This window comes from Ambystoma mexicanum, chromosome 1p (genome assembly GCF_040938575.1).
Source record: "Ambystoma mexicanum isolate Mex_15411 chromosome 1p, UKY_AmexF1_1, whole genome shotgun sequence".
NCBI lineage: Eukaryota > Metazoa > Chordata > Amphibia > Caudata > Ambystomatidae > Ambystoma > Ambystoma mexicanum.
Window position 1 is genome coordinate 1083910455 of NC_090921.1, and position 5233 is coordinate 1083915687.

A 5233-nucleotide genomic window follows, 5' to 3' on the forward strand; every position below is an offset into this window, starting at 1 on the left:
TGCAACCTCTGCAGCGGGAGCTTCACAATCAGATTCAGAGGCGTCCGCCATCTTGGGTGAGTAGGAATGCATTGTGTTGTACACCCGATGCTGTCGCCAAAGCGACCACCGGTGCAAAGGTGTAACACACACCAAATCTGTTAGTTGTCTTCATGACCATCAGTCTGGCTTCAGGGCTGCCAGAAGCACGGAAACTGCTCTGCTGAACATCCGTGAAGACCTGCTCTCCAACACCCTGTGTGTCTTGCTGGATCTCTCTTCTGCCTTTGACACTATCAACCATGCCATCCTGCTCAACCGTCTCCGTGATAACCTGGGTATCACTGGACATGCTTTGGCGTGACTGATTTCTTTCCTCTCCGACCGACCCTCCCAGGTCCAACTTTGGTCCTTCCTCTCAGATATCTTTTTCTCCACCTGTGGTGTCCCCCAGGGATCTAACCTCTCTCCTTGGTTGTTCAAGCAATACCTGGCACTCCTTTCCCACCGCATTGCCGCTCTCTGCCCCAATTTTCAGTGCTATGCGGATGATACCCAGCTAATTTTCAGGCTACCCTCAGCCTCCTCCTCTCCTTCCCTCATCTCTGACTGTCTGTCTGCTATCCAGGAGTGGTCTGCCGCCAATGACCCCTGCCTTATTGCCAGTGAGACTGAGATTCTACTCACCGGCACACCCACTCCCTCCTTCCCTGCAGCTCTCTGGCCGACCTCTCTTGGCCCTCTTCCTGCTCCCTCCTGCAAGGCTAAAAACCTTGGGGTCATCTTTGACTCCACACTCTCCTTCTCGCCTCACATCTCTGACGTCTCTAAGAAGTCACACTACCAGCTGCACCACCTCAGAGGTATTCTTCCTTTCCTCTCCTTCCCCCAGATGCTCACCGTCTCCAGAGCCCTGGTTCTCTCTAGGCTGGACTATTGCAACAGCCTCTATCTAAAGCTGCCTGCCTCCACTCTCCGCCCTCTGCAAAACAGGACCGCAAGACTTGTCCTTGGCCTCAAGCCCAGGGATCGTATCTCTCCAGGACTGAAATCTCTGCACTGGCTCCCAGTGGCTGCAAGGATTACGTTCAAAACCCTCTGTATTGTCCACAAGGTCTTCTGGGGCCTGGGACTGCAATACCTTCAACTCTCTCTTCCCAAATACCTTCCTTCTTGGGCTCTTTGCTCATCTGCCTCCAACTCCCTCAGGGTCAGTCGCTTCTCCAAGCAATGAGTTGGTGGTCGATCTCTCTCTTCGACAGGAGCCTCTCTCTGGAACATCCTTCCTATCTCCCTGAAACTTGAGGAGAACCATTTCCGGTTCCGGAAACACCTCAAAACCTTCCACTTTGCTTCTGCCTCTCTCTCCTGCTGAAATTCCTGGCTGTTGCAACTGCAATGGTTACCTGGCCACCCTTTCTGATCTTGGGTCCAGGCCCCGCCTTTTGCACACATGTCCAGCCTCCCTGGCAACCCCCCCACTTAGGGACGGTTTTCTGTATCCCTATAGTCCCCCTACCAGCACTTATGTCTGCTCTTACCTTGCACTTGCCACCATCTGGCCACTTTTATTTATCTTATTCATTCTTCTATCCCATGTACTGCACTTTCCCCTCTCCCTTCCCCAAGGCACTTTTCCCTTCTCCCCACCCATGCACTTGTGAGATCTGAATGACACCTGGCCTAGTAGGATCGTTGTCTGTCTTCCAACTGTTTCCCCTCCCTTGCCTCGTCGCGCCTTGAAATACTTGTGTATAGGCACGTTATAAATGCCATATCATATCATACCAGGCACCCAGGGCCACAGTTTGCAAAAATGTGAAGAAGAAGACGTGTATTCTTACTCCTTCTTCTAATGTAAACATTTATCTTTTAGCCCCTCCCATTCCAGATATAAAGTCCTAGTTCTCAGAATCCATGTACTGTTTAACCAAGCCACTACTTATTGTGGGCCTGGAGGGTGGGATATAAGGAAGCTGTCAGGGAATAGTGTGACTTGGAGTAATGGCTAGATTACTTACTAGTAATCACCATTACTCATAGTCCTACTCAGTATCATTACAATTAACTTCACTCCAGCTGGCTTCTGGGAGGAGGCTCTGCCTCTCTTACATTGCCATAAAGCAGGCCTTGTACCGGCACACATCCGGATATATCCAAGCTACGCTAGCACACCTATGCAAACATGAAGCGCGTGTAGGACAAAAGGCCTGCAATGAGGAGTAGGACCGGCAGTAATGACAAGGTAATCAACTCCTTTTCCTCTCGTCTCCCCTCCTAGTCCCATCCAAAATATGTGAGGTCTAACAAAGCTGAAGAGGTACTTTAACATGCCTCAAAAGAGAAGATATCCCAGACATTTATCTTGCGCTTGTCATGACTGAGGGATCACCAGGCAAATTAGGACTAGGGGATGAACATGCTTAATACGTAACACAAATGGTCACAGGGCTTAAAGCGGGCGGGGTAGAAAAGTGGGAGACCTTAAAAAAAACCAAAAAAGGAGAAATTCCAGCTTTTTGGAGGGCCGTAGTGAGTCCAGTTCTGTGGAGTTCTGACTTTTGGTGTCCAAACAAGTCACTCTCAGTCTATGGGTTTTATGGTGTCACCTCTACATGCTTCGTGGTTGATTTGTGTCTTTCTCTTGACATCACAGTTGTTAGGAAGCTGAGATCTCTTTAGGTGGTCCACCCCACCTCCTGGTAACCGGGGGTCCTGGCTTACACCCTGGAATACTGGCAAGTGACTCTGCCATTGCCTTTTTCAGCACAGGTTGACAATGGCAAGCAGAAGGCGCTCCTTCTGCAGGACCTCCTAACTCATCTTCTTGGACCACATCTCTTTCTCTTCTATTGCCTTCACCCTCTTCCTTGTTGATGCCCCGCAATGATGGGTCCTCTTTTCCAACTCTCCTCTTGACTTCTGTTCTCCTCAGGTAGGTGTCTCTTACTTTTCACTCTCTGGATTTTCTTCTTCTCTTCCTGGTCTCATGTGGTATTTATGCATGGACCTTTCTTTTCTTTTCCCCTCTCTGGGATTCCCCCACCTTATGCTGCCTCCTTTGCTTTCTTACCATCCCTCCGCTAGTGTGCTGGCTCCTCTCTGGGCTCTCCCTCTTCCCCACTCAGTGACATCACTACCTACTTGTCTTTCCCATCTCTTTCCAAGATGTTCTGGCATTCTTTTTTTAATTCTTTTTTTTAACCCTTTTGCCGCTCCCCTCTTGACATGTATAACTTGTTTTGCCCTCCTACTTTTGCAATACAGTCCAACATACAAGTGGAGCTGTGATTATTTGTTTCATAAATACAAATGAAAACTTAGAGCAAATGATTAGATTGTTCGGCTGTCGGTTGGAACATTTTGACAGGGTTCTTTTCAGAACTAATGGGAACAGTGGGCCTGTCTTACTGTGGCCAGACTATCAATATTAGGTCAGATGTTCTTGTGACAACCAATCTCAGGTTTCCTTCCACTTCCACTCTCAAGCAATGTTTAGGGCCACATTATGAGTTTGCCGGTAAATGGTTGGTTAATTTGCTGTACTGATTTTCCACCAAACTCATTTGCCACTACCACAACTCGGTCACGTGGCATTATCATGGGGTTACTAGTGGGGGTGGGGTGATTTAAATCCCCATTTTTGGAGTCCATTGGAATCAGTGGGGACCTTTGGTGAATTTAGCATGAGGATTTGGCGCATGGTTAATTTGCCAATTTTTTTAGGTAAAGTGGAGCATTCACCGCCGGCTCCAAACTGGGAATTCGGCGGCACAGTAAAAGTGGTGGAATTTCCGTCCTTGCAAAAAAACTGGCAGTGACATCAATACCACTATTTATTTACAGCACTGCCAAACCCGCAATATGGCCCTAATAGGCTTCAGGTCTGCAAGTGCTAGAAACCCAATTTCACATAGCTTGAAGGAGCTGAAAGGTAACAGCACACTGGCTGCACGCTTCGAATAAACTGGAACATCTGCTGACATGTTGGGCAAGATTGTATGCAGTACCCTTCGGGTGCACTACAATAAGCTTGACCTCCTGGCAATAGGGACCCAACCTTTGGTACAAGTCTGAACTACACATGTTGGTAGGGTGGTCGAGCAGCCAGGCTTATCTCAAGAGGGGTCAATGTGAGCAGTAATGTTGTGACACAGTGTTTCAGAATACAGTTATCCAAATAAACACTTAGGGCCTCATTACCCGGTAGGCGGTGAGCCATGGCGCTATTAGTGCCATGGCTCATGCCGGTAAAATACCGGCACCGCCTTGGCGGAAAGGGGATTTACCGCCCCATTCCAAGGTTGGAGGGGCGGTAAATCCCCTTTCCGCCATTGCCCTTCCCCATTCCCATTTCTGCCCCCTAGGGCTCTATGGGAATGGGGAAGGCGCTAATTACGGCACCGCAATTTTGCGGTGCCGTAATTAGCTCCGAGGTCTCTTAGCGGGTTGGATTTTAACGCCTGCTAAAAGCAGGCGTTAAATCCCCCAACCCGCAAAGGGACCCCGTAGTAAGGCGGTATGGATTTACCGGTACCGGTATTTTACCGGTACCGGTAAATCGCTACCGCCATCCGTGTAATGAGGCCTTTACTCTCAACGTTTCTTGATAAAACAATTATTAATTTATTTCACAGTCACTTATATAAGACTTCATCAGAAAGGGAGCACAACATATAACACTTAAACATACTCCAAAACACACTTAGTTTCTTTAAATCTGATGACACCCATTGGGGATGGCACACAGACACTTTCTACACCCTCAGGTGACTTAAATAGCTAGGACACCGTGTGCATTGATTTATCACTGGTACATTTAGAGCAACATGGACTTTAGTGTAAAAGATGGAATAGAGGAAAGGTTAACAAGTAACTCATAAACAGAGAAGTACTTTTAAACACCTTCCAAAGCACAAAGTCAGAGGTAAAGAGGATTCTCTCAGGGAGCCAGGACAGCCAATGTTAATTGCACAATGTCAAGGGGAGCTGAAGATCTTCTTTGCAGGTAGGTAAAAAGTCTTGTACAATGTTTCTGAAAATGTTTGTAGAAATAGAACACTTGGAGGGCCACAAGTTGAGTGGCTTGTCCGGGGCAAAGCTTTAGCAACTCTACAAGGTAACCAAACAGGTCTCAATTGAGAGCAAGTAAGGCTACACAAGAAGAGGTACGTTCTCTTAAACTTTACAGTACCTCTAGTTAGAAGAAATGGTTCCAGCTGGCTTCTGTTCCTGTTAAGTTCTGCAGATCCTG